At 47.8% G+C, this 23,230-nt stretch overlaps 1 long non-coding RNA gene across 2 annotated transcripts; it reads left to right on the top strand.

Moving 5' to 3' along the window:
- Nucleotides 1-322: 322 nt before the first annotated feature.
- Nucleotides 323-2,812, top strand: LOC142100122 (uncharacterized). Of its 2 annotated transcripts, XR_012678717.1 has the most exons (4): nt 323-631; nt 2,226-2,348; nt 2,445-2,525; nt 2,615-2,812. It is a non-coding gene; the product is annotated as an uncharacterized LOC142100122 (long non-coding RNA). The 2 variants fall into 2 exon arrangements; XR_012678716.1 differs by lacking the exon at nt 2,226-2,348 and having other exon boundaries at nt 329-631.
- The last annotated feature ends 20,418 nt before the right edge of the window (nt 2,813-23,230 follow it).

The following is a 23,230-nucleotide window of genomic DNA, read 5'->3' as shown; positions in this document are numbered from 1 at the left end:
AACGTATATCCAGAGAGGAATCCAAATGGATTTATCTTTTGAAAACACTCACACCGCGTGGTTTGAATATTGACTTCGAACTGTCCAAGTTTTTATAACTTTGGGGATTTCTGTATAACTTTGGTGATTTACAACTTTGGTGATTTCTTTACAACTTTATTAAGTGTTGGAATCATTTATCACTATTGAAAATACATTTTATTCAATTTAGGAGCTTATTGTATGCTCACATGTTTGTTTCTCAGCTGCACTGATTTATGGCATTAGCTAAATAACCCCGATCCACCATCACATGACCAATTACAAGACAACCATTGACTATAAAGGGATACTTCCCCGTGGAGCATTCATACATACCTGAGGAAGCCATCAGTGGCAAAACGTGTAGGGAACGTACTACAGGATTACACAAACTTTATCCTTTTGGCCTCAATGCCAAATGACAAAACGGAGATTAATACCTCTGCATACCCGCATGCGCAAATCGGAAGTTTACCCAGCTGCGGCCGCGGCCTGACGTCACTTCAGCCGACATATCACCGTCTTTTCACACCACTTGCCGGAAGTATCCCTCGGACATACAGACTCACTGGATAAGAAAGGACAAGATTTCCACACATCCCGGGACCAGGTAAGTCCACTCCAGTATTCAAAAGTCTGGACATTCACTCCAATTGGAGGTCTGTTCATGTTCCTTCACTTTGGCACGTCCTGCCTTTCCTCACATCCACAAGGGTCAGTCGATATACAAACCGTTCATAGGTTTTTCGATATACTCGCCTGTATTATCGTTACCTCTACACATCAGTTACTGGATCAGGAATACTACCGAACGGAACATTGTTAATTATTTCGATTTTTACTTCACACACCGCTACTTGACATTCAAGGCACCAGTCTGTGCACCTTTGACATTCTTACGGGACTATGATTGAATATTCTGTATATTGTGAATACTGTTATTGATTCTGTAATATTGGGATTAGCTTTCGGTACCACTGGATGTACCCTTTACATGATGACAGATTGTTTTGATCCATCCATCCATATGATATATCTGATGTGGCAATCTAATTCTCGATGTTGCAGAATGTTCTGTCATCTGTGACATCAGCACTATTATTGTCATTGCTGTTTACCATTCATACCAGCACCTTGGTTTAATGAAACCAATTAGAACTTTTGCTGCTGCATGATTGAAGTCATATGCACCAATAAAGTGACTTTCATACTTATACACATCATCATTTGTTTTTTTGGCGCCACCAGGTCATTCACTGTTTTCTATGCATGAGAAGACTATTAATATGTTACGCTGGGTACACACTACAGAATTTTACACCAATTTTTTATGTCGATTTTACATCTGATTGATGGTCCGATCGCTCGGTACATGGACTGCATACACACTAGCCTTGTTTTTAGATAAAGGGAAGAGCGGTCGTCCCATTAGCGACTTTTTACAGCCATGTTGTCGTGAGCAATGATTTTATTTTCGTACACACTGAAGCAACATTTGCGTGGCATGTAACGATATACCAAATGCATTAGCATAAATGGGCAAAGCTTTCACTATAGTTAACACCCAAAGCCGCATAAAAAGAGAAGGCAACACTGTCTCTTCATTCACTCCTATAAAATAGGACTTTATTACCATACATAAAATTTTGAAAAAACATTTAACTTGTAAAGTGCAATGCAATAATTAGTCCCTAATAATAAAATCCCTTTGTATGTAATGGAATGCTTCATTATCTGCGGGCATCATCGCTGAGTGGTCCACAGCAAAAACGAACGCCTATGTCTGAGTGTATAAAATGACAGGAGCCAGTCTGGCGGCGAGTAGCGTGAGAAGATGGCGAGTGAGGAGAAGGTTACAGTGGTGGTTGCGAGTGAGGGGAAGGTGTCAGTGGCGGTTGCGTGTGAGTAGAAGGTGCCAGTGGGGGTTGCAGCTATTGAGACGGAGACAGAGTCATAGATGGTGCTGAAAGGGCTAAAAAATGTTGAAAAAGTTAAGGTGGGGGATGGAGATGCTCAAGAAGAGCAAAGCCAATGAGCCCAAGAGAGGTGAAGATGATGGTAAAAGTACTGGACCAGTACGAATACGACATTAAAAAAGGTGAGAAGCATGTGCAGTGTACCTGTTTGAAGGACTTTATTTCATTCTAGTTTCACATGAAGCAATGTCAACGCCTAATTTGTAACATAGATTTTTTTTTTGTCAGAACGAAGAATTAACGGTGAGAAGGCCAGTTTAGATATCACTGATACCACTAATGTAACACCTGTTATCAAACAAGTAAAAATTGATGTTGAATCCCAAGATATGAAAGAAGCTATACACAAAGGTATTTCAGTGAACATGTGAACATGTATAGACAACTAAATGCTTTGGGCAAATACCTGTACCGTTATAATTAACCAAAATGGCGTCTGTTTTCCAGAATATATGGAGGTTAAGCCCGCTATTATTGCAATTGCACCACAGGGACCACTACATAAACTGATCTCGAGCAGTGTGAAAGGTGAGCAAATGACAGTATTTCTGGTGTTGGATATAAATTTCACATATAGAAGTTTAATGGTAAACATTTTTTATTTCCTTGTTTCGTAGGTAAAGAAATCAAAGGGAATAGAAACCCAAGCGAAATCAAGAAAAAAATTAAAAACCTTGAGAAAATTTTCGTTGAAATGTGTATACTGTTTGGAACTGTTCTGCCACAAACAGTGTAATATTATTTTTTTCACTTGTCATATTCTGCGATAAAAAAAATTATACTTTTTTTTTACTGCAATAAAACTGTTGCATGAACACTGTGTGGTTTATTCTGGGTATTTTACAAATATTAGTTAATAAAGATTAATATGACTTTATAAGTTTAATAGTTTATAAAGGTATAAGTTTATAAAGGGTAAATATGAATAGGTTCCATAAATAGATGCAAAGGGTAATAACACACGAGCTTTACACAAGTGTAATGGTCTGCAACCAGACAGGTGCAATACACATCTATACAAAACACAAGTCTGTGATGTGCGGATACCGCACCACGTGGGTCTGGTACAGGCATCACAAATTTACATACACATGCCCCCCAGGTCGAGGAAGTATCGGAGGATTATCGTGGATCGGTTGGAAATCTATACACACTACACAACAGAAAGGAGATTGGAATGAAAATATTAAATGGTGCAACCAACCAAATGAGGCGACAATTGTCCATTTGGGCAGACTTTCAACCATCGTGTCACTACACACACTGGCCCGACTTTCGAACGAGCGGTTGTATGTCGGCTGTTTGAGCCGAATATTGAACAAGAACCTTCTAGTGTGCACCCAGCTTGCTTGCCAGTAGTGGAATCATAGCACTGTGTGGGCTAAAAAGATGATGATACAAAAGGTCTGATTATGAGTTCAACTCTTTGCCACAAGCAAGAATACAGACCTGTCCTTGAGCAAGCTTTTATGGCTGACTATTCATAAACAGACCACTTTTCATGCATTTGGATCACAGCTGTGCCAACAGCAGGTTCTCAATGTTTATCAGGGTTTTTCTATTTTCACTGATTGTACTGCTTCTACTTATTGACTAGCTCACAGTGCTATAAATTCCAGAAACATCCGCATAGTTAATTGGTTGCTAACAAATTTACCCTAATCTGTGTGTCCTTATGTGTGTGTCTGTTAGGGAATTTAGACTGTAAGCCCCAATGGGGCAGGGACTAATGTGAGTGAGTTCTCTGTACAGCACTGCGGAATAAGTGGTGCTATATAAATAAATGGTGATGATGAAGATGACACACACATTGGGCCTGATTAATTAAGGAATGTAAATGCTAATACGTGCCTTATTTTCCGTTAAATTGTTCAGCACATACCCAGAAATGGACTATACAGCAGAGAACGCAAGTGTATGCAATTCATCTTAGAGAACAAAGGACACTTACGTCAGCCTACAATTTCATGGGTGGATCGGGGAGGGAAGAGGGCATATGCACGTAGTCAAAGTAAAGTTAGGGCGCGCAAAGCTCAATTGCAGGTAGCAGCATCTGATTAAAGCTTTGGGCATCTCTAAGGTACGTGTTTTTCATTTGTATCAATTGCACCAGCTACAGGTCAGTTGTAAGTGAGTGATACTGATGGCGATCACGTATGCATGTATTTGTAATCAAGGGCAACTAAAAACATTAATTTTATGTATAGCAGACATTTCTAACATCCTGCTAAATAAATTGTAAAAACATGTAACAATATTTGATTTTTTTTCTGTGCATTCTGTTGGAACTTTATATTTCACATATGCGTTGTACATATCCTGCAGTGTATTGTGTCTGTCTAAATACAGAAAGTGCAGTGTATTCAGAGCGTACCTAGACCATACTTGGCAACTCTCCCGGAATGTCCGAAAGACTCCAGAATTTCGCGAAAGTCTCACAGACTCCCGGTAGAGTGTGGCAATCTCCCGCATCTGCACACTTCCTAGTGAAGGGGGCAGAATTAAGTCCAAAACGCCGCTATTCACTGGGAATAGCGGCATTTTGCCACGCCCCCTGCTGTAAAATGATGCGTCATTATGTCATGGGGGCAGTTCCAAAATTACGCATTTTGGAGCCCTGCCCCCCATCACGCCCACCTCCCCTGGCAGGCTCCCGGAAGCCAACTTTCAAAAGTTAGCATAGGGTACAGTGCTGCCATAATCATGTGCAAGGCCACAGAGAAGTTCATAGATGGTGTTTCAAACTAGGGGTGAGTGGGTTCGGATTTTTGAAATCCGAACACCCCTGAACAGTGCCGATCCAAGCCCGGATCCGAGCACTGTTCGGGGATTCCCGCACGGTGCAAAACTCAGAACAAGGCAAAACGTCATGATCCCGCCGTCGGATCTCACGAGATCCGGATTCATATTATTCCCCGCTTTACGCCGCCATCTTCACTCGGGCATTGGAGAGGGAAGAGGGAGGGTGTTTTTGTGGTGTCCTCTGTCCTGCAAATGTTTTTTTATTTAAAACTTGCAACATAACATTACATATGAAACAATAAAACCAATAAACTTTACTAAAGGTGGCACCAACCTATATTAAAAAAGACCAAATGAAATCAAAGGCTGATTTGCCTAACTTAACCGAAAGTCCAGAAGGGCTATTTGCCCAATTCATAAGTCCAGTAAAAAAGGATAAAATCACATAAAACAAGAAGGTGCCACCATACAAACAACAAACCCAACTCATATACATCACCGTATCCCACTAAGAAGCAAGTTGTAGGTGCATGTAAGCCATACTTGAAAAAATTTTCCACCACACAAAATCTAATGGGGTGAAAGGACAGCAAGAGAAGCCACTTAGAAAGGAGAGGCACCAGACTTTGACCCCCTAAGGAGGTCTCAGACTCGGCCACAGCCTGAGCCAGTTAGCATTGGACATCCGGCGACCCTCCATGCCCCTCAATTTCCACACCTCGTGGAGAATACCTTCCACCACTACCTCACAGGGAAGGACTTTCTGCCGGATGGTGACCTGACACCGTGAGTTCCACGTGAAATACCTGACCACTAAACTGACTAAAAAAAGTGTACAGAAATCAAAAGCCCTCCACCTTGCCTTGAATGCCCCGTAGACCCATTCAGGGTAATTAAGCCCCGAAAGGCAGGGGATCTCCAGCGACCTGGAGACTCTTTTATAAACCTTTACATTAAAGGGACACTCGAGCAAGAAATGGTCCATAGTCTCCTCCACCCCTAGACACTCCTCCCGTGGGCAGCCACGATCATCAGCATTTCTGTGCTTAAGGTTCCCTCTTACATAAAGTCTCCCGTGAAAGAGCCAGGCAATGTCCTGAAGCTTCAACGGGATTCTCCTCGAGTTAATCAAGGAAAGCCCCACCGAACTCACATCACCTGGGCAGTCTCTCAGTGACAGCGGAACCCAAAAGTGGGAGTGCAGGACTCTCTTCTCCAACTCCCTTTTAGAAGAGCTCCCAACTTCCCCCGCCCCTAAGCCCCAACGCCTTGTCACCTTCAATCCCAAGGAAACGTAGGTCGGGAGATACCCATGCCGGACCCGGAAACTCTTAACGGTGCCTCCCCCATACCATGCACTGAGGAAGGGATCCACCCATACCCTGAAGCCTCCCACCCACTGAGGAGGGGTCTCAACTAGGAGACTACTAAGGTGCAACTTCAGAAAGGTTGACATAAAGAACAGCACAGGGTTAATCATACCCAGGCCCCCATCCTTCCTCAGTCGGTAGGTCACAGCCCGCTTGACCAGATTCAGCCTATTCCCCCAGAGTAACTGGAAGAAAACTGCATAAACCCTAGACCATAAAGACTCCGGCAAAAGGCACACATAGCTGATGTACAGGAATACCGGGATCAGGAAGGTCTTGATCAGGTCCACCCTTTCCCGGAGAGAGTGTTTCCACCTCTTCCAGCTCACTACCTTCCGGGAAGCTTCCTCCAGCCTTAACTCCCAATTTTGCTTGGCATAATCACCAGGGCCAAAATGAATCCCTAAAATTTTGATCTTCTCACTCGCCCGGGGAAGACTGTCTGGAAGGTTGAATTCACAACCCTCCTCCCCCATCCAGAAAACTTTACTCTTTTCCTGGTTTACTAATGAGCCACTGGCCTCAGAATACCCACGGACCAGAGTCGTTACCTCCTCAGCTTCCGCGGAACTCGACAAGACAACAGTAACATCATCAGCGTAGGCCACTACCTTCAAGGGGCACTCTGGACCCAACAGCACACCTCCCAATGAGCTACCACCAACCCTTCTGACGAAGGGATCTATGGCAAACACATACAGGAGGGGGCTCAGGGGACAACCTTGTCTTACTCCAGAGCTGACCTCAAAGGACTGACCCACCCAACCATTCACAAGAGGGAAGCTCTCGGCTTGTCTATAAATGGTACGGAGCCAATTCACCACCCGCACTGGAAGACCATACCACAGAAGTAGAGCCCAAAGGTACTCATAATTTACCCTATCAAAAGCCTTCGACTGATCTAAGGCTAAAAGGTACTTCCCCCACTTCTCCGCACGGCACCGCTCAAAGGCCTCCCGCACCGTCAGGACAGCACTGAAAATGCTTCGGCCCTTCACAGTGCAGTGCTGAGAAGGAGAGAGCAACTGGCCGGAAACCTGCATCACTCTATTAAAAAGCACCTTCGCCAGAATCTTCCTGTCAGTATTGAGAAGAGCGATGGGGCGCCAGTTCTCAATACATGACTGATCTTTCCCCTTGGACAGTAAGATAAGGGCAGAGACCCTCATGGAGGGAGGCAATAAACCTCTGCCCAGGCTCTCATTAAAAACCTCCACGAGACGCGGAGCCAGGATGTCCCCAAAGATTTTAAAGAACTCAGATGTAAGACCATCTGGGCCTGGGGCTTTCTTGACAGATAAACCATCTATCGCCATCCTGACCTCGTCCACCGTTATTTCATCGCCCAAGGACTCAAGCAGGCCGCTAAAATCACCAAGGCCAGGAGTTTCCCTCAAAAACTGGTCCATCCTCTCTTTGTCAAGTGACTTCTCCGATAAGAGATCGGAATAGAAGGACCGCACAACACCAAGAATGCCCTCCTTCTCCTCCCTAAGGACACCCTCAGCATCGCGCAAGCCCCTCACCTCCTTAGCATCTACCGAGTTCCTACAGCTCTGGAAAGGATCGGGCGAATGGTACCTTCCATAATCCCTCTCCAGAACCAAGGATGCATACCGGTCATACTGTATCTCTCTCATCTGAGCCTTCACCCGGGGGATCTCCCCACTATCCCCCTGGCCAGAGATCAAGAACCCAAGTTTTTTCCTCAGTGCCATGTAGGTGCTCTCTTTTAACAAGTTATTTCTGGCTACAAGGCCCCGAAAAAAGCTCCGGGTCCTTTTCTTCAGCATCTCCCACCATTCAGACCTACTCCAACCTGCCTCCAAAAGTGATTCCTGGGATTCAAAGAAGTCCCTAAAAGACTGTCTTATCAACTCCTCCTCTAGGAGCTTAGAGTTCAGGCGCCAAAGGCCCCTACTCTTCTGAAGAGTCTCCGAAGCATTCAAGGACATAGATAGGTAAACGTGGTCGGAGAACTCTACCGGACTCAGCTCTGGAGCCAAGGTTTTCGAGCTCTCCTTAACAAAAAACCGATCTATCCTAGACCTACAACTACCTCTATAAAAAGTGAAACCCGTGTGGTCTGGAAAATGACGAATGTGTGCATCCACCAGACCAGCCTGCCTGACCATACTTACTAAAAAAAGGGAATCATAGCCCAGAGAAGTCCTTGAACCTCCCCTGTCTTTTGTCCTAGTGACGGTGTTAAAATCACCACCAAAGACTATCTGCCGGGCTGTAAAAAGGTATGGCTTTATGGCGCTGAAGAGGCATTTCCGACCCCACTTTGTTTGGGGTCCATAAATATTAATCAGCCTTAAGTCATGCCCCCTCAGTTTGACATCTATCACCATGCACCTACCTACCTCAAGCTCAATGACTCGCTGGATGGTTATCATGCCGGTAAAAAGCACCGCCACCCCACCGTACGGCTCGGCCGCAAGAGACCAGTAGGAGGGCCCACGCCTCCACTCTCTTTTGGCTTCATGTAGGTCGGCTAGTTGACCTAATCTGGTCTCCTGCAAAAATAAAAAATCAGCCTCAACCGTGCTGAAAAAATCAAAGGCCAGATAACGAGCTCGTTCGGAAAGAATAGATGCCACGTTAATAGTGGCAAATCTAATGGGCTGGGAAGCCATCCTTCAGAGCTTTAGACAGTAGTAACAACTCACTTCTTTTTTATTTTCCTCCCTGAATCCTCATCAGAGGAGCCAAACCTTTTATAACTAAGGCCTGCCTGCAAAGACTCCTCCCCCCTGAGGACAACTTCTTCCCCCAAGGGAGGGACTCCGCCTGACCCTAGCATCCTACCCGTTGACCCACCAGGATCACCGCCACCCAGGGGCCCTGCTCCCAACAACTTAACCGGATCATGAGGCAAACCAGAGGGTTTGCTATGGGGGACCTCAAGGGGTTTCTGATTAGGAGGTACAGGACACACGGGAGGATCCTGACTCTGAGGAACAAGGACCGGGTCACTCCCTGAAGACCGATCTCTCACCACCGGGGACTCTGGCACCCCACTAGGGTGGCCGGCTTCTATGGGATGGCCAGGGGGGGGATCCTGTATCAAGGGGGGAACTAGGTCTTCTACGGAAGGAGGCCCAGATGGGGTTGTCACCTTATCCTTCAAATAGTGCCTAGCAGTTTTCCTGACACTGGTCTTTCTCATTATTTTTGCTATCTCCCCTAAAAGCAGGTCCCTTGACTTTTGTGATTTCCTATTTTGCCTGGTTACTTGGACTAAAGCACCTTCCCTATTCACCCTAATCTCCCCCTCCTCCATACTTTCTTCCTCACTTGACAAGAACTGGAACCTGTTTGATAGAACTAACCCTTCCTTCCCCGTACCCTTCTTCTTGCTTTTGCTCTTTTGCCTGGACCATTCATTTGTCTGAACTTTGGCCATCGAAGGTACTGATAACTTAGTTACAAGGGGCGGGGGATTTGGCGGAGGAGCAGGACTTTCCATGGGTTCTGCCGGTTTCTCCACTGGTTCCACATTTTCTACCACCTCGACTGCCCTCATTATTTCTTCATCTGTAACCGCGGCGCTATGAGCCGCATGGGGGCACTTACTGAAGGGGTGGCCTATTGTGCCACATAAATTGCACCTGATTTGGTTGCATGTCCTGGTTTCGTGGCCCATGCCCCCACAATGCCCACACTTTTGTTGGGGACAGTTGGCACTGAGGTGGCGGAAGTCCCCACATCTGTGGCACATCCTCGGCTGGCCCGGGTAGAAACATTGGATCCTATAGCGACCAATGAAAGCCGCGGACGGCAAGTGTACTAGGCCAGCCTCCGTGCATTTTAGATCTACTGTTGTGGACCATCCACCACCCCAGACGCTATGACTTGGGTCTGGCACTTTGACCAGAGGCGAAACCATCTTTGCAAATCTCCCCACCCAAAACCCAAGGTCCGCTGCTGGTATAGACTCGTTTCTTACCAATATAGTAATTTTAACTCGCTCCTGGCAAGTTATGGCGATAGCCTTATAATTAACCCATGGATCTCTCGACCTGCACCCACCCCACCTGCTCCAGAAAGTCTGCAGGCCCTGATATGACACGAAGCTTAAATCATACTCCGCAGTGTTAACAGGGTGGATGCAGGCAAAGAGATCCGCTGGGACAAACTTAAATGACTCTAGGAAAATTTTTAAAAAATCTGGTCAGTTAGGGGGGTCTTTCCCCATATATTTTAGTTGTACAACGTTGCGACGCCTGAAGGGCTGAGCCGCCGTTGGGCCAGGCCCTATATTCTGGGTATTCATACTGGGCCTTAAACCTAAGTTAGATACTGCACCCGCATATGACATCAGCCCTGGGTGAATACTTGGCCCCGGGAGAGGACTCTTAGGACTTGTATTTGGCCCCGGGAGGGAACTTGGATCTACCTGGCCTGACCCCGGGAGAGAACTTGTACTTGGCCCCGGGAGAGGATCTTTTGACCTCATAATCGAGCCCTGGACAACAATATCTCCCTGTACCCTAAGACTGCTACCCCCCCACAAGTTTTGATGCGATGAAGGGCCTGCCTCTTCTGAGGCTGTCATACAGACTCCAGAACTGCTCACTAGTACATCACCACCAACCAACATGTTAGGCATAGTCTTAGACGCACTTTCTATTAAAGCAGCCGCTTTCCTGGCTCTGTCTGTTATGCATAAGGGACCATATGTAGTATCAATGATTTTGGCCTGAGTCGGGCTGAGTTCACTCCTCAAATTACCCCCCCGCTCCTTATGCTCAATCGCAACCACCCTCTCATCTGTACACACCGAGACAGCATTTTTAACTACTCCAACCGTATCAGTAGCATTAGCATTATCGGTAACATTAACATTATCTGCGACATTAGCATTATCAGCAATATTAGCATTGTCAGTAACATTAATAGCTACGTTAGCATTATCAGTAACATCAACATTATCTGCGACATTAGCATTATCAGCAATTTTAGCATTGTCAGTAACATTGATAACTACACCAGCATTGTCAATAATATTAGCATTATCAGTAACGCAAGCATTACCAGTGACATTAGCATTGTCAGTAATATTAGCATTATCAGCTACATTAGCACAATCAATAATATTAGCATTATCAGTAGCATTAGCATTGTCAGCAACGGATGTACTGATCGGGATCGCTGGGTCAGGCCGACAGCGAGACTGTGCCACGGAGGACAGCACAGCTGCTGTGTCACAGGCTACCACCCTGGTACTCCCTGGATCAGACACCGCCTCAGCTGCTGCCACATTACCGCTAGCTATTGCTTTTATTACATTAATCTTAACATTCTTTGAGTCCGAAGGGATCATGGAGCTTACCGGTCTCTGGGCCGATTTGTCACTTCCGGTATCTTCCGGAAAAACCGCGGGCGGCTGGGAATACAATACGGTCCCCCCTACAGAAGCTCGCACTGTACACCCACCAGGGACACCTTCGGTTCCTACCTGGCCCTTCACCGACCTTTGCTCACCCTCCAACACACGGATCTCGCTGTAGAGACCGCCATCTTTGGTTACCTCCTGCGACCCGGCCGCCATGTTTGGAGGCAGCGGCGCTGAGTCTTCTAGGAGCGTTGCCTGTTTAATCACTTTTAATTTAACCAGCAATTCTTCCTTTTCTTTCAGGGTTTCGGCTAGCTCTTCAATCTCCGTCGAGTACATCGCTCTGTCGCGGCTAAAAGCGCGATTCCTTTTCTTTCTCTTTTTAGTGATAAGTCTGTCAAGACCGCTGATTTCCAGTTCCAGTGTCTTGATCTGAGCACCAATCTCCATCTCATCTGGCTCACTGTCCTCCGAATCGGGCAGACACACTGTTGCCGGATCCACCGCCATATTAGGCCCGTCCTCCACCTCACCCGATCCCGACTCCTGTTGCATCACAGAGTCAGATGCCTGGATCTCCTGGGCCCCTCCAGACCCCATCCTGGGTCTCGTACGGGAGGATCCTCCCCTAGTCTGTTGTATCAGCACAGGCTGCAGGGTTTCCAGGTCCACACACGGCTGCATGTTCAACCCCGCTGACAGTTTCACCCCGGGCGCCAGTTGCCTCACTGGAGTCAGGGTACACATCTCCACCTCCTGCCCCCCCGTATTAGACTTCATACGGGATAGCTTAGGCCTGGTAAGTTCACTAGGCCCTGGGTGTACATCCATCTCCTCCATCATGCTTAGGGAAAACACATCCACAGATCCCGGGGAAACCCCTTCAGTTGGAGGGACCAGATCCGTGGCCCGGTTGATATCAGGCCGGCTGGTAGTATTATTCTCCATACATAACTCCATAGGCCCAGAAGCCTGGGGGCTCTCCTCCACTCCCCCCCCAAGATCCTCCATCAAGGCTGGGCTAGGCACAGAACTTTACCCTGCAGGCTTCTGGAAGTCAGAGCTGAAACAAAACACCTCCTCTCTCTGTCCTGCTAATGTTTTTTTATTTAAAACTTGCAACATAACATTACATATGAAACAATAAAACCGATTAACTTTACTAAAGGTGGCACCAACCTATATTAAAAAAGACCAACTGAAAACAAAGGCTGATTTGCCTAACTTAACCGCAAGTCCAGAAGGGCTATTTGCCCAATTCATAAGTCCAGTAAATATAAAAGGATAAAATCACATAAAACAAGAAGGTGCCACCATACAAACAACAAACCCAACTCATATACATCACCGTATCCCACTAAGAAGCAAGTTGTAGGTGCATGTAAGCCATACTTGAAAAATTTTTCCACCACACAAAATCTAATGGGGTGAAAGGACAGCAAGAGAAGCCACTTAGAAAGTAGAGGCACCAGACTTTGACCCCCTAAGGAGGTCTCAGACTCCGCCACAGCCTGAGCCAGTTAGCATTGGACATCCGGCGACCCTCCATGCCCCTCAATTTCCACACCTCGTGGAGAATATCTTCCACCACTACCTCACAGGGAAGGACTTTCTGTCGGATGGTGACCTGACACCGTGCGTTCCACGTGAAATACCTGACCACTAAACTGACTAAAAAAAGTGTACAGAAATCAAAAGCCCTCCACCTTGCCTTGAATGCCCTGTAGACCCATTCAGGGTAACTAAGCCCCGAAAGGCAGGGGATCCACAGCGACCTGGAGACTCTTTTATAAACCTTTACATTAAAGGGACACTCAAGCAAGAAATGGTCCATAGTCTCCTCCACCCCTAGACACTCCTCCCGTGGGCAGCCACGATCATCAGCATTTCTGTGCTTGAGGTTCCCTCTTACATAAAGTCTCCCGTGAAAGGAGAGCCAGGCAATGTCCTGAAGCTTCAACGGGATTCTCTCTGAATTAATCAAGGAAAGCCCCACCGAACTCACATCACCTGGCAGTCTCTCAGTGACAGCGGAACCCAAAAGTGGGAGTGCAGAACTCTCTTCTCCAACTCCCTTCTAGAAGAGCTCCCAACTTCCCCCGCCCCTAAGCCCCAACGCCTTGTCACCTTCAATCCCAAGGAAACGTAGGTCGGGAGATACCCATGCCGGACCCGGAAACTCTTAACGGTGCCTCCCCCATACCAGGCACTGAGGAAGGGATCCACCCATACCCTGAAGCCTCCCACCCACTGAGGAGGGGTCTCAACTAGGAGACTACTAAGGTGCAACTTCAGAAAGGTTGACATAAAGAACAGCACAGGGTTAATCATACCCAGGCCCCCATCCTTCCTCAGTTGGTAGGTCACAGCCCGCTTGACCAGATTCAGCCTATTCCCCCAGAGTAACTGGAAGAAAACTGCATAAACCCTAGACCATAAAGACTCCGGCAAAAGGCACACATAGCTGATGTACAGGAATACCGGGATCAGGAAGGTCCTGATCAGGTCCACCCTTTCCCGGAGAGAGTGTTTTCACCTCTTCCAGCTCACTACCTTCCGGGAAGCTTCCTCCAGCCTTAACTCCCAATTTTGCTTGGCATAATCACCAGGGCCGAAATGAATCCCTAAAATTTTGATCTTCTCACTCGCCCGGGGAAGACTGTCTGGAAGGTTGAATTCACAACCCTCCTCCCCCATCCAGAAAACTTTACTCTTTTCCTGGTTTACTAATGAGCCACTGGCCTCAGAATACCCACGGACCAGAGTCGTTACCTCCTCAGCTTCCGCGGAACTCGACAAGACAACAGTAACATCATCAGCGTAGGCCACTACCTTCAAGGGGCACTCCGGACCCAACAGCACACCTCCCAACGAGCTACCACCAACCCTTCTGATGAAGGGATCTATGGCAAACACATACAGGAGGAGGCTCAGGGGACAACCTTGTCTTACTCCAGAGCTGACCTCAAAGGGCTGACCCACCCAACCATTTACAAGAGGGAAGCTCTCGGCTTGTCTATAAATGGTACGGAGCCAATTCACCACCCGCACTGGAAGACCATACCACAGAAGTAGAGCCCAAAGGTACTCATGATTTACCCTATCAAAAGCCTTCGACTGATCTAAGGCTACAAGGTACTTCCCCCACTTCTCCGCACGACACCGTTGAAAAGCCTCCCGCACCGTCAGGACAGCACTGAAAGTGCTTCGGCCCTTCACCGTGCAGTGCTGAGAAGGAGAGAGCAACTGACCGGAAACCTGCATCACTCTATTAAAAAGCACCTTCGCCAGAATCTTCCTGTCGGTATTGAGAAGAGCGATGGGGCGCCAGTTCTCAATACACGACTGATCTTTCCCCTTGGACAGTAAGATAAGGGCAGAGACCCTCATGGAGGGAGGCAATAAACCTCTGCCCAGGCTCTCATTAAAGACCTCCACGAGACGCGGAGCCAGGATGTCCCCAAAGATTTTAAAAAACTCAGATGTAAGACCATCTGGGCCTGGGGCTTTCTTGACAGATAAACCATCTATCGCCATCCTGACCTCGTCCACCGTTATTTCATCGCCCAAGGACTCAAGCAGGCCGCTAAAATCACCAAGGCCAGGAGTTTCCCTCAAAAACTGGTCCATCCCCTCTTTGTCAAGTGACTTCTCTGATAAGAGATCGGAATAGAAGGACCGCACAACACCAAGAATGCCCTCCTTCTCCTCCCTAGGACACCCTCAGCATCACGCAAGCCCCTCACCTCCTTAGCATCTACCGAGTTCCTGCAGCTCTGAAAAGGATCGGGCGAATGGTACTTCCCATAATCCCTCTCCAGAACCAAGGACGCATACCGGTCATACTGTATCTCTCTTATCCGAGCCTTCACCCGGGGGATCTCCCCACTATCCCCCTGGCCAGAGATCAAGAACCCAAGTTTTTTCCTCAGTGCCATGTAGGTGCTCTCTTTTAACAAGTTATTTCTGGCTACAAGGCCCCGAAAAAAGCTCTGTGTCCTTTTCTTCAACATCTCCCACCATTCAGACCTACTCCAACCTGCCTCCAAAAGTGATTCCTGGGATTCAAAGAAGTCCCTAAAAGACTGTCTTATCAACTCCTCCTCTAGGAGCTTAGAGTTCAGGCGCCAAAGACCCCTACCCTTCCGAAGGGTCTCCGAAGCATTCAAGGACATAGATAGGTAAACGTGATGGGAGAAATCTACCGGCCTCAGCTCCGGAGCCAAGGTTTTCGAGCTCTCCTTAACAAAAAACCTATCTATCCTAGACCTACAACTACCTCTATAAAAAGTGAAACCCGTGTGGTCTGGAAAATGACGAATGTGTGCATCCACCAGACCAGCCTGCCTAACCATACTTACTAGAAAAAGGAAATCACAGCCCAGAGAAGTCCTTGAACCTCCCCTATCCTTTGTCCTAATGACGGTGTTAAAATCACCACCAAAGACTATCTGCCGGGCTGTAAAAAGATATGGCTTTATCTCCATGAAGAGGCACTTCCTTCCCCATTTTGTTTGGGGACCGTAAATATTAATTAACCTCAGGTCGTGCCCCCTCAGATTGACATCTAAGACCATGCACCTACCTACCTCAAGCTCAATGACTCGCTGGATGGTTATCATGCCGGTAAAAAGCACCGCCACCCCACCATACGGCTCGGCCGCAAGAGACCAGTAGGAGGGCCCACGCCTCCACTCATTTTTTGCTTTATGTAAGTCAGCCAGCTGACCCAATCTGGTCTCTTGCAAAAATAAAAAATCAGCCTCAACCGTGCTGAAAAAATCAAAGGCCATAAAACGAGCTCGTTTGGAAAGTATAGACGCCACATTAATAGTGGCAAATCTAATGGGCCGGGAAGCCATCCTTCAGAGCTATAGACAGTAGTAACAACTCACTTCTTTTTTATTTTTATTTTTGAGTCCTCATCCGAGGAACCAAATCTTTTGTAGCTTAGGCCTGCTGACAGAGACTTCTCCCCCCTGAGGATAACCTCTTCCCCTAAGGGGGGGACTCCAACTGACCCAGACACCTTACCTACCGACCCACTATGGACTCCCAAACCCAAGGGCTCAGCTCCCAATGACCCTGCCGGACCTGAGGGAAGATCAGGGGGGCCACAGAAGGAAATCTCAGGGGGATCGGGACTTACAGGAAAAGGACGCAAGGGGGGATCTTGCTTGTGAGAAGTACAGGCCAGGTCCTTACCCAAAATTGAGTCCCTCTTTACTACAGACTCCGGGGCTTTGTCCGAGGGGCTGACCTCTATGGGATGGGCTGAGGGGGAATCCTGTGTCAGGGGGGGGGACAAGGTCTTCCACAGAAGGGGGGCCAGATGGGGATGCCACCTTATCCTTCAAGAACGATCTAGCAACCCCCTTATCACTAGCCTTCCTTACAATCTTTGCCACTTCCCCCAATGGTAGATCTCGGGTTTTTCTCTGCTTCCTGCCTGACTTAGCTCTTTGAAACAAGTTACCCCCCTCATCCCTCACGATATCTCCCTCCTCCATGCTCTCCTCTTCGCTGGACAAAAACTGAAACTTGTTTGACAAAACTATCCCCTCCCCTTCAGTTCTCTTCTTTTTACCCTTGCCCCTTGGTTTAGTCCATTGGCTTGCCGGGACCTTTGCTAGTGATGATGACGATGTCACCGATGGCTTGGCAACAGGGGGGGAAGGAAGTGGAGGGGCAGGAAGCGGAGGGGCTGGACAACTAATGGGGTCCACCAATCCCACCATAGACTCGACCCTTTCCCTACTTTCAGCCACCCTTACAATCTCCTCATCCGTGATTACAGTATTGTGGGCCGCATGGGGACATTTACTGAACGGGTGTCCTATTGCCCCGCATAGATTACACCTGATCTGATTACATGTGCGGGATTCATGACCAATGTCACCACAGTGACCACATTTTTGTTGAGGACAATTGGCACTGAGGTGGCGGAAGTCCCCACACCTGTGGCACATCCTCGGCTGGCCTGGGTAGAAACATTGAATCCTGTCCCTACCAATAAAAGCTGCCGATGGTAAATGCACCAGGCCAGCCTCCGTGCACTTCAGGTCTACCATGGTGGACCAACCGCCACCCCAGACCCCATGGCTTGGATCGGGAACCTTTACCAATGGGGATATCATTTTAGCAAACCTCCTAACCCAAAACCCTAGGTCTGCCGCCGGGATGGACTCGTTTCTTACTAAGATGGTTATCTTTACACGCTCTTGGCGCGTTATGGGGATCGCCCTGTAGTTGATCCACGGATCTCTCCCACTGCATCCACCCCACCTGTTCCAAAAAGTCTGCAGACCCTGGTAGGATACGAAACTCACATCATATTCTGCAGTGCTAACCGGGTGGATGCAGGCAAAGAGATCCGCTGGAACGAAACTAAAGGAGTCCAGAAAAACCCGCAAAAAATCTGATCTACTTGGGGGGTCCTTACCCATGAATTTCAACTGAACTACGTTACGGCGTTTAAAAGGTTGTGCCCCCACTGGGCCAGGGCCCATACTCTGAATATTTACATTGGACCCTGGACCTGAACCGGATACTATACCCGCATATGATACGACCCCCGGGAGGGGACCAAGTCCTACCACCGGGTGCTGGACAGTGACAGACTTCTGTACAAGAATATTCCCACCAGGGTTTTGTCGTGACGAGGGGGCCTGCCACTTCAGAAGCTACCATTTGGGCTGCAGGTCTATCCAACACCACCCCACCATCAGCCAACATATTAGGCATACTTTTGGCTGCGTCTTCTATCAGAACAACCACCCTCCTAGCCCTGTCTGACACAGCCAAATGCCCATAAATAGTTTCAATGATCCTATTTTGAACCGGACTAGGCACTATTATATCTGGATTATCTCCCACCTTCTTACGTTGTATATTACCTGACCCACATGTATGTTTTACTGACAGCGTACTTGTAGGTTTCTCTTCCACCCCATACATGGTATTGTCAACATCAACCATATCCACATTACCATCAATGATATCTGAAATACTGTTACTGGCATTATTAGTACTATTAAATATACCTTTATCAATAACTACATCTGTAACATCTGCAAAGCCTCCTGAGGAAGTACCGCTCAACAAGCTCCCTGGGGCTGCAAGGTCCGGGACCACACATGTATTAGCAGCCTTCTCGGACCTATCACATACTAGCACACCGGGAGCTCCAGCAGTGACACCTTCATTCACCGGCACAGATTTCATTGAAAGGCCTGCCCCTATAGACATATCATCAGAAATTATATCAGACATTTTAAGCATTGGGCCGTGAACAGCGGGTGTGCTGGCCGGGACCGCCGGGTCCGCCCGGCAGAGAGAATGTACCACAGAGGACGGCACAGCTCCTGCCCTGTGGGCTAACACACTGGTACCCTCAGGCTCAGCCCCAGTATCAGCCATAGTATTGCCAACATTAAGTCTTTCATTCACAATATTAATTTTAACATAATTCGACTTAGAGGATTCTTCCAGGCTTACCGGTCTCCGGGCCGGCGCTCCACTTCCGGTGTCCACCGGAAATGCCGCAGACGACTGGGCGCATAAGCTAGCCACCATGACTGCAGCCTGTACCTCACACCCACCGGGAACACCTTCAGCTTCTGCCTGGCCCATCACTGACCGCTCGCCCTCCAGCACCCGGATTGAATCGTATAGGCAACCGGCCACGACCTCTTCCTCCGATTCGCCCGCCATATTGGGAGGCAGCGGCTCCGAAGACACCAGGTTCGTTATTTGCACGATTGTTTTTAACCTCGTTAGCAATTCCTGCTTCTCTTTTAGGACAGCATCTAGCTCCTCAATCTCGGCTGAGATAATTACACGGTGACGGCTGTAGGCCTGGTTTCTCTTTTTCCTTTTCCTATTTATTTTTTTGTCTAGGGCCGTGATCTCGAGCTCCAGTGCCCCTATCTTCGACCCAATCTCTAGGTCCTCCTCCTCGCTCTCCTCCGTATCCGGGAGGCAGACTGATGCAGGATCCACTGCAACTCTGGGAACCTTCTCCGTTCGAACTTCAGCACCCAATACAGCCCCTAGTTCCTTCACTACGGCCGATGCTTGGTTCTCCTGAGGCCCCTCTGGTCCCGTATTAATCATTATACAGGGATCCTCACTCATAACCTGTTGTGGTAGCACAGGCTGCAGGGTTCCAATAACCACATGAGGCTGCCTGTTAAACTTCAAAGGCAGCCTTACCTTGGCCCCCAGTTTCTTCACTGGGGCCTGGACAAAATCCTCCTTCTCGTGACCCCCTATATTGGACATCATGCAGGGTGACACCGGCCCAGTAGTTTTAGAAGGCCCAGGGACTTCATCCAAGGAGGGTATATTCATAGACCCAGAAGGGACACCCACTACTACGGGGTTCAGGTCCACCGCCAAACTGGTAACTGGCCGGTAGGAGACATTGCTGCTCATGCAGGACATAGTAGGCCCAAGAGCCTCGGGGCTCTCCTCCTCTCCTTCCCCAGGTCCCTCCATCACTGGCTTTGCTGCAGGTTTTTTTCCTTCCACAGGCTGCACCGAGCCAGGATCTTTAAATTCAGCTTCATCCTGATCACGGTCTGTTTTTTCACCCGGAGATGTTGCAGCCGGGGCCTTTCCTGCATTTTCATTAGCAGTAGCACCACTCAACCTGGGAAGCTGATTAACATGGATCCTGGATGAAACTGGGCCTAGGCCCGGGCCAGGCCCGGTAGGCAGGGGACTCTCCTGGAATGCTGCCCCAGGAGGCTCCATCAAGGCTGAGCTCGGCAAAAAACTCTACCCTGCAGGCTTCTGGAAGTCAGAGCTAAAACAAACACCTCCTCTCTCTGTCCTGCTAATGTTTTTTGATTTAAAACTTGCAACATAACATTATATATGAAACAATAAAACCGATTAACTTTACTAAAGGTGGCACCAACCTATATTAAAAAAGACCAACTGAAAACAAAGGCTGATTTGCCTAACTTAACCGAAAGTCCAGAAGGGCTATTTGCCCAATTCATAAGTCCAGTAAATATAAAAGGATAAAATCACATAAAACAAGAAGGTGCCACCATACAAACAACAAACCCAACTCATATACATCACCGTGTCCCACTAAGAAGCAAGTTGTAGGTGCATGTAAGCCATACTTGAAAAAATTTTCCACCACACAAAATCTAATGGGGTGAAAGGACAGCAAGAGAAGCCACTTAGAAAGGAGAGGCACCAGACTTTGACCCCCTAAGGAGGTCTCAGACTCCGCCACAGCCTGAGCCAGTTAGCATTGGACATCCGGCGACCCTCCATGCCCCTCAATTTCCACACCTCGTGGAGAATATCTTCCACCACTACCTCACAGGGAAGCCCTTTCTGCCGGATGGTGACCTGACACCGTGCGTTCCACGTGAAATACCTGACCACTAAACTGACTAAAAAAAGTGTACAGAAATCAAAAGCCCTCCACCTTGCCTTGAATGCCCCGTAGACCCATTAAGGGTAACTAAGCCCCGAAAGGCAGGGGATCCCCAGCGACCTGGAGACTCTTTTATAAACCTTTACATTAAAGGGACACTCGAGCAAAAAATGGTCCATAGTCTCCTCCACCCCTAGACACTCCTCCCGTGGGCAGCCACCATCATCAGCATTTTTGTGCTTGAGGTTCCCTCTTACATAAAGTCTCCCGTGAAAGGAGAGCCAGGCAATGTCCTGAAGCTTCAACGGGATTCTCTCTGAATTAATCAAGGAAAGCCCCACCGAACTCACAATACCTGGGCAGTCTCTCAGTGACAGCGGAACCCAAAAGTGGGAGTGCAGAACTCTCTTCTCCAACTCCCTTCTAGAAGAGCTCCCAACTTCCCCCGCCCCTAAGCCCCAACGCCTTATCACCTTCAATCCCAAGGAAACGTAGGTCGGGAGATACCCATGCCGGACCCGGAAACTCTTAACGGTGCCTCCCCCATACCAGGCACTGAGGAAGGGATCCACCCATACCCTGAAGCCTCCCACCCACTGAGGAGGGGTCTCAACTAGGAGACTACTAAGGTGCAACTTCAGAAAGGTTGACATAAAGAACAGCACAGGGTTAATCATACCCAGGCCCCCATCCTTCCTCAGTCGGTAGGTCACAGCCCGCTTGACCAGATTCAGCCTATTCCCCCAGAGTAACTGGAAGAAAACTGCATAAACCCTAGACCATAAAGACTCCGGCAAAAGGCACACATAGCTGATGTACAGGAATACCGGGATCAGGAAGGTCCTGATCAGGTCCACCCTTTCCCGGAGAGAGTGTTTTCACCTCTTCCAGCTCACTACCTTCCGGGAAGCTTCCTCCAGCCTTAACTCCCAATTTTGCTTGGCATAATCACCAGGGCCGAAATGAATCCCTAAAATTTTGATCTTCTCACTCGCCCGGGGAAGACTGTCTGGAAGGTTGAATTCACAACCCTCCTCCCCCATCCAGAAAACTTTACTCTTTTCCTGGTTTACTAATGAGCCACTGGCCTCAGAATACCCACGGACCAAAGGTACTCATGATTTACCCTATCAAAAGCCTTCGACTGATCTAAGGCTAAAAGGTACTTCCCCCACTTCTCCGCACGGCACCGCTCAAAGGCCTCCCGCACCGTCAGGACAGCACTGAAAGTGCTTCGGTCCTTCACAGTGCAGTGCTGAGAAGGAGAGAGCAACTGGCCGGAAACCTGCATCGCTCTATTAAAAAGCACCTTCGCCAGAATCTTCCTGTCAGTATTGAGAAGAGCGATGGGGCGCCAGTTCTCAATACATGACTGATCTTTCCCCTTGGACAGTAAGATAAGGGCAGAGACCCTCATGGAGGGAGGCAATCAGTGTGTACATCATCCTCACACATTGTTAATTCATCACCGCTGGAATCCACCATTACAGAAGTCTCACTCTCAGTATTTTGAAGTCATTGGCGGGAAAGGCCTTCCTCGTGGAACTTGAAGTTCATTTTTATAAACATCATCTTTTCCACATGTTGAGGAAGTAGCCTCCTACGCCGATCGCTGGCAAGGTTCCCGGCTGAAAACTCTTTCCGAGTACACACTGGAGGGTGGACAACTTAGGCAGTGCAAAGCGAGTTGTCTCCAAATTCCCTTTTTTCCTCCCAGTATGCAAAGGGAATGTCTGATGTGTCTATTTTTATGCTGTCGTGAAAATAATCCGGCAGAGGTTACGGCAGAGGTGTCACGTTACTTGGTCAGTTCTTTTAGACCAGGCCAGGTGTCAAAATGTTGTGCTGAGTCATCTGCATCATCCCTGGGTCTCTTGGCAAAGCTAATTTTTTTCTTATATGACACGTAGGATGATATTTAGCTAGACCCACTGGGGCAGAGAATTAATGTAGTATAGTGGGAAACAGCAGAACACAGAAACGTCTAACGCGCCTTTCGCTAATCAGCTTTATCAAAGACCTTTTTTTTTAGCTCATTAACTACAGTGCCACAACGAAGCACCTTACGTGTTGCTATTTTGTGAACAATTGTTCTGTGTTAAATCTCAACCAATGAAGGGATTAAACACCACTAGTGGAATAGTATATAGTTTTTCTCCCCTAAGGGAGTAGATTTCCCACTGATAGGACAGAGACAGATTATTATTTGAGGAGTCATAATAAGGATAATTTTTCACCCTCCACTATTCTCATAATAACAGCAACACAGTTTAGCAGCTATACTGCTTTTTAACTGTCACTTACTGTTTTTTTCATCCTTTTGCATTTTTTAACTATTTCGCTAATTATGTGGAGTCTAAATAAAGATTGTATCTAT

The sequence above is a fragment of the Mixophyes fleayi genome, chromosome 8 (assembly GCF_038048845.1).
Source record: "Mixophyes fleayi isolate aMixFle1 chromosome 8, aMixFle1.hap1, whole genome shotgun sequence".
In the NCBI taxonomy this organism is placed as follows: domain Eukaryota; kingdom Metazoa; phylum Chordata; class Amphibia; order Anura; family Limnodynastidae; genus Mixophyes; species Mixophyes fleayi.
The sequence above is the reverse complement of the archived record's forward strand: the minus strand, read 5'-3'. Positions and strand labels throughout refer to the sequence as shown.